At 43.5% G+C, this 11,568-nt stretch overlaps 2 pseudogenes; one reads left to right on the top strand and one right to left on the bottom strand.

Moving 5' to 3' along the window:
• Window positions 1–2,201: 2,201 nt before the first annotated feature.
• On the bottom strand, window positions 2,202–6,366 carry LOC102412315 (annotated as a pseudogene).
• Window positions 6,367–10,236: 3,870 nt separating this feature from the next.
• On the top strand, window positions 10,237–10,947 carry LOC102392793 (annotated as a pseudogene).
• The last annotated feature ends 621 nt before the right edge of the window (window positions 10,948–11,568 follow it).

The raw sequence follows: 11,568 nt of genomic DNA on the forward strand, positions 1-11,568 counted from the left end.
GGTTCCCCCATTTCAAAGGGCAGAGATGTGTCAGCCTGGGTGTATCCCCCATGGGATCTTGCATGTACTCAAAGTTATGAGCCCACTGAAGAACTAACTCACCACTGCCCTCTCTCCTCTTCCCCTCTGAGATAGAGGGCAAGGCTGAGACAAGCCTGGTGGGCAGTTTGGAATCTGATGAAACCAGCAGGTCCTGATCACTCTAGAAACACAACCCCCCACCCCGAACTAGCCCTAGATTTACAGAGTTAAACAAACCATATTAATGACAACACTCTTAGGACCTCTATGTGCCAGGTATTATTCTAAATCCTTGCTTATGTGTGTGCTAAGTTGCTTCAGTTGTGTCTGTTTGCAACCCTATGGACTGTAACCCTCCAGGTTCCTCTGTCCATGGGATTCTCCAGGCAAGCATATTGGAGTGGGTTGCCATGCCCTCCTCCAGGGGATCTGCTCGACCTAGGGATGGAATCCGTGTCCCTTATGTCCCCTGCATTGGCAAGCAGGTTCTTTACCACTAGCGCCACCTGGAAAGCCCATTCTACATCCTTACCTGTGTTGATAACTCCTTTAATCTCCACAACCCCCTAATATAGATAAAATTTATTCTTCTCATTTTACTGGTGAAAAAACTGAGACAGAGAAAGAAATTTAATTGGTAAAGCCAGCTAAGGCAAACATAATCCCCATATTCCCCCAAAAGACTGACCTATACCCTAACCAAGGGGCACGTCCCTAGAACCTATACTCAAAAAACTTTGTTGTTCAACCAAGAGATGTTTGAATTGGGGGTAACTGTGATACGTGTGTGTGTGTGTGTGTGTGTGTACACCATGGAAAAACCTTGGCCTGATTGTCAGTAAATCCAGATTTCAATCCTGGTTCTATCCTAGGTTCATTGTCCAAGTCACTTTCTTTGTCTGGGCCTCAGTTTTCTCATCTGCAAAATGGCTGGCTCCATATTCTATGTGCTTATATGTTTGATAATAAATAGCATACAACTATAAAGGCTGTGTGTGAAAAAATGTACAGTATTTTTTAAAAAATCATTTTCTTGAGTAGCAGACCCTCCTATGTGGGCCTTGAAGGAGCAGACTGCCATGTTGAGAAGATGGCTGCATGGCAAGGACCCAAGAGGGACTTCTGGAAGTTGAGAGTGGTCCCTGCCCAGAAGACTAAGAAAACGGAAATCTTAGTGGTACGGCAGCAAGAAAATGAATTCTGCCCATAATCTGAGGGAGCCTAGGGCCAAACTTTCCCTATTTGGTTCTCCAGATGAGAACACGGGCTTGATTTCAGCCTTGTGAGTGTGTTGAAAAGTTTTTTGCATGAAAATTAAGAAGCAGCTTGAGTTATTCATCTTACTCTAGTACATTTTGTCTTATTGCAAATATTTTCTTTTGCTAAAGTCATATAGTTGAAATTGAGTAATTTGCATATGTGGGATGCAAATCCAGGGTATATATCTCAGTCAAAAGACACTTCCTCCAATAAGTTCTCCAAGCTGTCTTTGAAAAGAATTAACCTCTCACTCCTCAGAGCCTCCAAAACAAACACATTGTCTGCCTGTCTCTTAGAGCACTGAACACTTTGAATTCACCACATACTCAGGAATGCCTCGTTTCTTTCCAGGAGATATCTAACCTTTTCTATACTGGAGAATCTCTTTCAGCGTAACATGCTAAGTTGCATCAGTCGTGTCCGACTCTTTGCTACCCTATGGGCTGAAGCCCACCAGGCTCCTTTATCCATAACATTTTCCAGGCAAGAATACTGAAGTGGGTTCCCACACCCTTCTTTTTTTCCCCCCCTTAATTTGTCCACACTTTATTCTCTTTTTTTGTTTGCTTGTTTTACAAGATAATTTTGCCTTGTTTTGGAGATTAAATTACAGTGCAGTGCACAAGTCATAAACGTAGGGTTCAATAAATTTTGACAGATGGATACATTCGTGTAACTCACTGTAAGAAACTGTTCCCGTAGGTCCCTTACAAGTCTACATTTCCTATTTTTTAAGTTTCACATATTTAATACTGAGCCTCATAGACTGCTAGTGAAGAAACAGGAAACATCAGGAGCCAAGCATTCCATCTCCCCCATAAGCTGTTCAGACAGTAGTGATGTTGTCATTGTGACTTGCTTGGTTAATATACAAGTGATCTTAACACACAGCATGTGTGCCACTTTATATAGGACGCTTCTTATAGACCCAGCTTGGTTCTTCTCCAGTGTCTTCTCTTGGAGTTGTACCTGATTTTATTACCAGTTTTCATTCGAATCTGTTGAGGAATGGGACAATTCTGCTTTTGTTTCTTGGCTTGGAATCACTTGATCCTGAAAGTCTTGTGAGAAGATCCATGCCCTTCTCCAGGGGATCTTCCCAACCCAGAGATTGAATCCATGTATCCTATGTCTCCTGCATTGGCAGGCAGGTCCTTTACCACTTGAGCCACCTGGGAAGCCCCTTCAGTGTAAACAGAAACATAATCAAAGACTTTAAAATGCAGGGAGATAAGGGCTGTGAAAGGCATTCAGTCGTGCCCGACCCTTTGCGACCCCATGGACTATATAGTTCGTGGAATTCTCCAGGCCAGAATACTGGAGTGGGTAGCCTTTCCCTTCTCCAGGGGATCTTCCCAACCCAGGAATTCAACCCAGGTCTCCCACATTACAGGGGGATTCTTTACCAGCTGAGCCACAGGGGAAGCCCAAGAGGCAAGGATAGTGATTAGAACAAGGAACTAGGGGAATCCAGGGGGAAAAAAGGGATGCACGGAAGCCTTCCTGGAAAAGAGGACATCTGAGATGGGCTTTGAAGGATGAGTAGAAGTTGACCTTGGGGTTGAATGGTCAGGAATATGATTCAAATCAGGAGCCCTCTAGGACTTCCCTGGTCGTCCAGTGGTTAAGACTCTATGCTGTCAATGCAGGGGGCTCAGGTTTGATCCTTGGTCAGGGAACTAGATCCCACATGCTGCAACAAAAGATCCTGCATGCCTCAAGGAAGATAGAAGATCCTGCATGCTGCAACTTAAGATATGGCACTGCCAAATAAATAAATGTTAAATATATATATATATCAGGAGCCCTACACCCCTGTCTTGGCTCTGCTTCTGACTTGCTTTGGGTGATTCTCTGTCCTTCAGTGGGCCTCTGTTTCTCTGTCTGCACAATAGGGGCATGACGGAATTCCTTTGGGGCTTTCCCAGTGGCTCCATGGTAAAGAATCCACCTGTAATGCAAGAGGTGCAGGAGACACGGGTTCGATCCCTGGGTCAAAAAGATTTCTCTGGAGGAGGGCATGGCAACCCAGTCCAGTATGCTTGCCTGAAGAATCCCTTGGACAGAGGAGCCTGGCGGGTTACAGTCCATAGGGTCGCAAAGAGTTGGACACGACTAAAGCCACTTGGCACACACACACACACACACACACACACACACAGGGAATTCCTTTGCCTGCTCACTTCTTTTCTGCCTGTTGCTTTCTAAGGAGAGTTTTTGTCTTGTCTGACCACTTTCCAGGCTTTTTAGGTAGAAAACTGGGATAACAGGGAGACAGAAACAGGACAGAGAAGTGACAGGAAAGAAGGAAGGAAAGAAAAAAGCAAGACTTGTGGAAAAGGGCCTAGGGGGACAGTTTCTGATGGGAAATGACAGATTTGGTAAGTGAGCAACACTGAGAGGCTGCAGTGGGGCTTGGGAGGACTGGGGAGAACAAAGGAGATTCTAGAGAGTGTTGACAAGGGGTGGAGACCCTTTGATGTCTCTCGAGAGTTACAGATAAATATTTGAGTCATTTTAAAATTGCTCTTGGGAGCTGGACTATTGTTCTTGGATTTACTACATTTTTATCCATTTTTGAATAGTTAAAATGGACATGATTTGAAATCTCAGAGAACAAAGGGTAAAAGTTTCCCTCCTATTTTTTGCCTTTAGGACCCTCCAATCAACTTCTAGTCCCTAGGGGGGACTGCTGTTACCAGCTTCTTGTGTGAACTGCTAGAAATAATCTCTGTGTGCACAAGCACGCATACGTAGGTATGATCCCCCTGTTTTGAACACAAATGATAGTGTACTATGCACACTTTTCTGAAATTTGCTTTTTTTTTTAATTTAACAATACAAGTTGGAGAACAGTCCCTAGCAGTATATACAGAGCTGCCTAATACTTTGTTAACAGTCACATAGTATTTCATTGTCTAATATTAAGGATGGATTGAAGTTTATTCAGATAGTCCCCTATATTTAAACCTTTAGTTTGTTTGCAACAATTTGCCCTTCATACTGCAGTTCTTGAACGTGATGTTAAAGGTGCTAAGCCTGAGCCACTTGGAACCCTCGGATTTATTTGGATACTGGGAGCTTTTGGACACAGTGATGTTTTTGACAGGTTTTGATCCATCTTCTGGATCAAGCTGTTCCTACTGCCTTTTCCCTCAGTTCTGCCCACCCTGTTGTTGGGGCCCAGAGTGGTAGCTTCAGCCCTTCACCATGGCCTACTCTCTGAAGTCCTCAGAACTCTTCCCGCGTCTTAAAAATCATCCAGGCCGACTCTTGATTCCAGCCAAGAGTCTCCTGCCAGGAGTTGTGGGCAGAAAAGCCAGAGATAGAGGCTCTGCGCATGTGCTCAGTCACTCAGTCGTGACTGACACTCTATGATGCTCTGAACTGTAGCCTACTAGCCTCCTCTGTCCATGGGATTTCCCAGGAAAGAATACTGGAGTGGGTTGCCATTTCCTCCTGCTCAGGGATTGAACCCCACATCTCTTGTGTCTCCTGCATTGGGAGGTGGGTTCTTTACCACTGAGCCCAACACCTGGGAAGCCCAGAGGCTCTGAGTGGAGTGTAAATACTTGTTGATCTATTCCTAGACTTTCCTGGGGCCTCCCTGCTTATTCTTCATTGCTAGTTGGTTTTCTGTTTCTTCATTGCTAGTTGGTAGGACTTTGCCCTACCTTTCTGCAAGAGGAATTCACTGGGTCTACTCTAAGATCCTGGGGCAGGACCTTACCTATGAACCTTAAAAAAAAAGTAACTTCTTGAAGGAGAAGAAATCCTTCTACCTGTAATAGAATTGCATGGAATGGTTATTTAGAGATCATCTAGTGCCACAAATTTACAAATATGGGAACTGAAGTCTGAATGAGAGGGTAGGACTAGCCCAGGGAACAGAATATGTGAGCAAGAGGGACAAAAGAAGAACTTGAGGCTTCTACCTCCAGGTCTAACCTCTTCACCCTCTCCTCCTAGAGTTCAGACTCAGTTCATCTTTATTCTCTCAAAATGTAGGACTTCCCTGGGGGTCCAGTGGTTGGGAATCTGCCTGCCAATGCAGGGGACATGGGTTCGATCCCTGGTCCAGGAAGATCCCACATGCCACAAGGCAGCTAAGCCTGTGGGCCACACTACTGAAGCCTGCACACCCTAGAGCCTGCACTCTGCAACAAGAGAAGCCGCGGCAGTGAGAAGCCCACACACTGCAACTAGATAATCCCCTACTCACTGCAACTAGAGAAAGCCTGTGCACAGCAACAAAGACCCAGCACAGGCAAAAATAAGTAAAAATAAATGTTTAAAAACATATCATGCTTTACAGAAGAAACCAGAAGCAAAAGAGTACATGCCATAGGATTATAAGCATATCTAGAACAGGCAAAAGTAACACATACTGACAGGAAGCAGATCCATAGCTTCCTGGGGATGGGCGGCTGGACTGACTACAAAGGGAGTGAGGGAACTTTCTAGAGTGGTAGAAGTGTTCTCTTTTGATTGTGGGATGGTAGGGTATATATATTTGTCAAAATTGATTATACCTCAAAAAAGTGATTTAAAAGAAAAAAAAGGCAGCATTGAAATATATTTACTCAATTTAGTTAAGAAAATACAACGTGACCACTGACCTACATGCGCAGTCAACTTGCACCAGCTCCTCTGAGTTTAGCCGTTCATAACTCCCAGGTCAGATGTTTGCATCTCTGAGATGAAGTCGTCACAGATTTTGGTCAGAACATCATTTCCTTTAGACTTTTGTTCACTGTGTCATGACCACGGCTCCTGACTTGGGTGGGATTACAAAGCTGGTGACTATTATCTCTTTGCTGTCTATCCAGGTGCTGTGTTAACTTGCTAGGTTGGATTTTTCTTGCAGGGACTATCAAAGCTTTTTAATTTGTGCCCTTTAAAAAAGAAAAAAAAAAAGCATTTGTATGAGAAATAATAACCATGGCTAACATTGCTTGCTCGCTTTCTCTGTTCCAGGAGATGTTCTAAAGGTTTTGCATGTAACATCTCAATATAGATTCACTACTGTCCTTTGAAGAAGCTCCTTTTGTAGTCCCCATCTTACAGGTTTGGGAACTCAGGCATGGAGACTTTGAGTTATCTGTCCGAGGTTTGACAGAAAACTTCCCCCTCCAGTGGAGCCTGGCAGGCTGCAGTCCACAGGGTCAGACAGAGTCAGCCATGACTAAAGCAACTTAGCATGCATGCACAATGACAGATGGATATGAACCCTATCGGCCTGACTCCAGAGTCCATATAGCTCTTAAGTGCTGTATGGTAATGCTATACAGCATTACCTATAAAGTGACCTAAGAGTGACAGCAAAGCCCTTTTGCCTCAGGATCCCTTCCTCACTACTGCCAGAAATTCCACCATTGACTGGGTCCTCCCTCACAGTTAAGCATTGCCTTTTTTTTTTTTTTTTTTTTTAATCTTTTGTCCATGCCTTGTGGCATGTGGGATCTTAGTCCCCTGACCAGGGATCGAACTTGTGGCTCCTGCATTGGTAGCCTGGAGTCTTAACCATTGGGCCACCAGGGAAGTTCCCAAGCCTTGTCCTCTCTAGATGCCTTCTAAAATGCAACTAGTTAAGAGAAAGGGAGCACTCAATCCCTACCCATTTAGTCAAATGGGTTTTCCAGACACCTTCTATCCACTGAGCGTTCTGAGAAAAAGACAGATTGGGAGGTGGGGAGAAGGGTGACGTGGCATTGAAGGGAACACCAGAGAGGTAAGATGCTAGAGCCGGGTGTCTCAAGTTTCCTGGGCTGACCCTGCTCAACCTCACATCAATGAGACCCTGTGAAAATATGACCCTACAGTCAGCCAGCTCTGAAGACCAGAGACTCCCAGACACTGGAGACAGGGAGCCATGTAGGTAATGACAGGAGAAGCTCTCTAGAATGATGCTGGGTGTAACCTGGGTGCCCCAAGCTGAGCCAGGGTGTCCTTGGGGAAGGCAGGTGGGACAAATAGCATGAGGTGAATCCTTCTCCTTTGCCTGGGGGTGTGGGTAGTTGCATTCTATCCACCTGAAGTCTATTTTTAAAAAAAATTTATTTATTTGTCTCTTCATTGCAGTACGTGAGCTTAGTTGCCCCACAGCATGTCGGATCCTAGTTCCCCTATCAGGGATCAAACCTGCGTCCCCTGCATTGGCAGACAGATTCCTAGCCAATAGACCACCAGGAAAACATCCTGAAGTCTATTTTTAAAAATTAAAATGTATTTAAGGACTTCCCTGGTAATCCAGTGGTTAAGACTCCATGTTTCCACTGCAGAAGGTGCAGGTTCTGTGCCTAATCAGGAAACTAGGGTCCCACATGCCACATGGTGAAGTCAGAAAATAAAAAAAGTTTTGTATTAAAATGTATCTTAAATGATGCAGCAATTTATATAAAGTATTATATAAAACACAAGCAGACTTTGTAATTTTTTAAAAAGTATAAAAAACAAAATAAAGTCAGGGCCACCCTTGACTGCCCCTCGTCCCATCCCAGAGAGCTTCCGCTACTGCTCCTGATTTGGAGTTTTCCTTGTTTCTACACAACACATGTATGTACATACAGGAAGTGTATTGTGTCAAAGGGCCTGTTTTGCTTCTAGTTTTAGAACTATGCTTTAAAAAATTTTATGAACTGACAATTACAGGGACAGAGATCAAAATTCCAAAGGTTCAATAGGGAAAACAGTGAAAAGTGGGTGTCCCTCTCTTCTCTGTTCCCAATTGTCTCTTTACTCCCTAAAGGCAACCACCAATTCTAGCTTCTTGTAATTGCTTCCAGAGATAGTCTAGCATTTAAAACTCAATGTGTAAATACATATATGTATTTTCCAAATAAAGAAAGACTCTTCTGCACCTTGTTTTTCTTCATTTTATAGTATATTTTTCAGGCTTTTTTTTTTATCAGTATGGAAAATAGCCTCCTTCTTTTTCACACATACTTGGTATCCCATTATATTTATGCACAATATTTATCCAGTCCCCTATGGAAATAAAAGTTGTTTCTAATATTTTATTACAAACAATGCTGCAATTAAATATTTTATCCATTATTTTGCATATTTATTTGTAAGATTAATGCCTATTAGTGGGGATTAGTCTGCTGGGGTTATTTTAAAATTTTAAATAGTATTTTAAAAGTTGATAGAAACTGCCAAATAGCCTTCAGGACGTACCAATTTATACTGCTTATGAGTTTGTTTGTTCCTTTGTTAATATGTCATATGATATACTCTGTCCTACAGACTCACATTTTTCACTCAGTAATATGACACTGGAGTTCTACTTATGTCAATATGCATAGACCTTCCTCATTAAAAACAAAGACAATCTTACAATTTCCCACTGCTATGGCTGTGGAAAGTTTATTTAGTTGAACACATATTGATGGACATTTGGTTGGGTTTCAATTTTTTGCTTCCACAAACAATGCTGCAGTAACTCTTCTTGTATTAATAATGAATAGAATAGATTCAGAGAAGTAAATTGCAAGATTGATAGTTATACATACTTAAAATTTCAATAGACGCTTTTAAGTTGCTCTTCCAAAATGCTGTGGTAGTTTAGACTTCCACTAACAGTGCATGAGAACTTTGTGTGTGCTCACTCAGTTGTGTCCGACTCTTTGTGACCCCTTGGACTGTAGCCCACCAGGCTCCTCTGACCATGGAATTTTCCAAGCAAAAATACTGGAGTGGGTTGCCATTTCCTACTCCAGGGAATCTTCCTGACCCAGGGATTGAACCCACGTCTCTGGCATCTCCTGAACTGGTAGGCAGATTCTTTACCACTGCACCACCTGCTCTTGAACCTGCCCATGTACTTTCTCCTGGAACAAAGCTCAAAGTATGGGTTATCACTGGGATCATCCAGACCCTGAGCCCTACTCTGCAGAATCTGAATGGGTAAGCCAAGTGCTGGGAAGAATAAACACAGAAAAGAGGCAGGGCTGTCCCCCACTAGCCAGATAGTCACCCAGGTAACACAACTCTCTCCAAAGGAAAGATTACTTTGGGAGTGGGAGAAACTGAGCTCCCCATCAATAGGGGTGTTTGAACGGAAGTTTCAACAAATGCCCTGAGCTTCTACTCTGTGTGAAGTCTCTTAGATGGGTGTCTTGAGCCGGAGATGAGTCAGACCGTCTCTGCCCTCTCAGGGCTTGATATTCATGGAGAAAATAGACAAGTAAACAGGCAGTGACATTTCTGTCTACTAACTATTGAGTTGGATTTCCTTTTCTGATAATATCTGGAACTTCCTGCTACACAGCACATGGGACTGCTGGAGATAAAAACAATAAACATCCTTTTAAATGCACAAATGGACCTGCAGCCATTTGGGTTTTAACAGACATTTGGGGGAGATGAAGGCTTTGACTTACATGAAGTTAAGGGTTGTAACTGAGATCCCTGATAAATCTAGGACACTTAAAGGGCTGTACCAACAGTGAAAGTGCAGACTAGGGGAAAACAAGCAAATGTCTGAGTACAGAAGACAAAAGAAGACAAAAAGGATATATGTCCTTAGCAAAGAAGACAAAAGGGATATAGGTCCAAACAAACTGGTCTTTGGATGGGGCAAATAAACCATCTTTAAGAATTTGAAATTGCATGCTTGTCCTTGATGAAAATGAGGTGATGCATGTGGGGTTCATATTTACATACCTGCATATCTAGGGAACTCCAAGGCTGAGAAATTAACATTTAAGGAGATCTACTGAACTGAACTCCAAAAGAACCTCTCAGATTCCTAGCAGAAACTAATGCAAATCTTCTCCAGATCTCCTCCATGGACCCCCTTCCTCCCCCAACCATTGCAGGTTACACAGAATTCCCATATATAGAGCCCTTCCAAACAGCTAATAATCCACAAGGAAACAACTGCTAAAATATACAAGGAAACAATCCATCATGAGTAAGGTTCAGTAGACATAGCAATATCAGTGCAGGAAGATGGAGGCCACCTTAGCAGCTGCTCGGGGAGAGGGGCCAGCACCAGTCTGGGGGCCTGAGGTCTTTGCCTCTGACTGGGAAAACCAGGAAGTCTCCACAGGGATCCCTATCATGGCTGTGCAATTTGATGGGGACTTGATTCTAGAAGCCAACTCCAGAACAACCACGGAGTCATACACCACCAATCGAGTGACTGACAAGCTGACCCCTATTCACGGTGGTATTTTCTGTTGCCACTCAGGCTCAGCAGCTGATCCTCAGGCAGAAGCCGATGCAGTCACTTAACAGCTTGGTTTGCACAGTGTTGAGCTGACTGAGCCTCCACTGGACACACGGCAGCCAGCCTCCTTAAGGAGATGTGTTACCAATACCGAGAAGACCTGATGGCAGGAATCATCATTGAGGGCTAGGACTCCCAAGAAGGGGGACAGGTGTTCTCGGTACCCATGGAGGGTATGATGGTAAGGTAGGCCTTCACCATCGGGGACTCCGGGAGCTCTTATATCTATGGCTATGTTGAGGCTACCTAACCGGGAAGGCATGACAAAGAAAGAATGTCTGCAATCCACTGCCAATACTCTGTCTTTGGCCATGAAAAAGGATGGTTCCAGCAGCAGAGTGATCCGCCTGGCAGCTATTGCAGAATCAGGGGTAGAATGGCAGGTTCTTCTGGGAGACGAGATTGTCCAATTCACTATTGCCACTTTATAACCTTTCTCAATCCTGGGGTTCTAATATACAATAGGAGACACCCCATACTGCTTCAAAATTCAATAAATAGCTTGTCACTGAGGAAAAAAAAAAAGATTCAGTAGACAAAATGCACCGAAGAAGACTCCTACGTACTTCAGATAACAGAATTATCAGATAGTGATCATTGAGTGCAGGTTAGAGGCAGCTGCTAAGTGCTTTGGAAGCATATTGAAAGAACAGATTCCTTGATGAAATCAAAGTCTTCACAGAGAAGGAGACTAAGAATAAGCCTTGAAGGATAAGTGGTACTTTGCCAAACAAGGACAGATGCTGTTGGGATGTAGAAAGTATAATGTACCAAGGGCATGATCATTGATAATTAATTTTTTCTGATGCAAATAGGGCAGAAAAGTGAGGGATGAGGCAAGGGAGGTAGGTAGGGGGATAGATCATGTTGGCCCTTGTAAGCAGTCTTACAAGGAGACTTTGGTTTCTTTTTAATATTTATTTATTTTTATTTGACTGTGCTGGGTCTTAGTTGTGGCATGTGGGATCTAGTTCCTTGAAAGAAAGTTAGTCGCTCAGTCGTGTCTGACTCTTTGCAACCCCATGGACTATATAACCCACCAGCCTCCTCTG

Source organism: Bubalus bubalis, chromosome 14 (assembly GCF_019923935.1).
Source record: "Bubalus bubalis isolate 160015118507 breed Murrah chromosome 14, NDDB_SH_1, whole genome shotgun sequence".
Classification (NCBI taxonomy): Eukaryota; Metazoa; Chordata; class Mammalia; order Artiodactyla; family Bovidae; genus Bubalus; species Bubalus bubalis.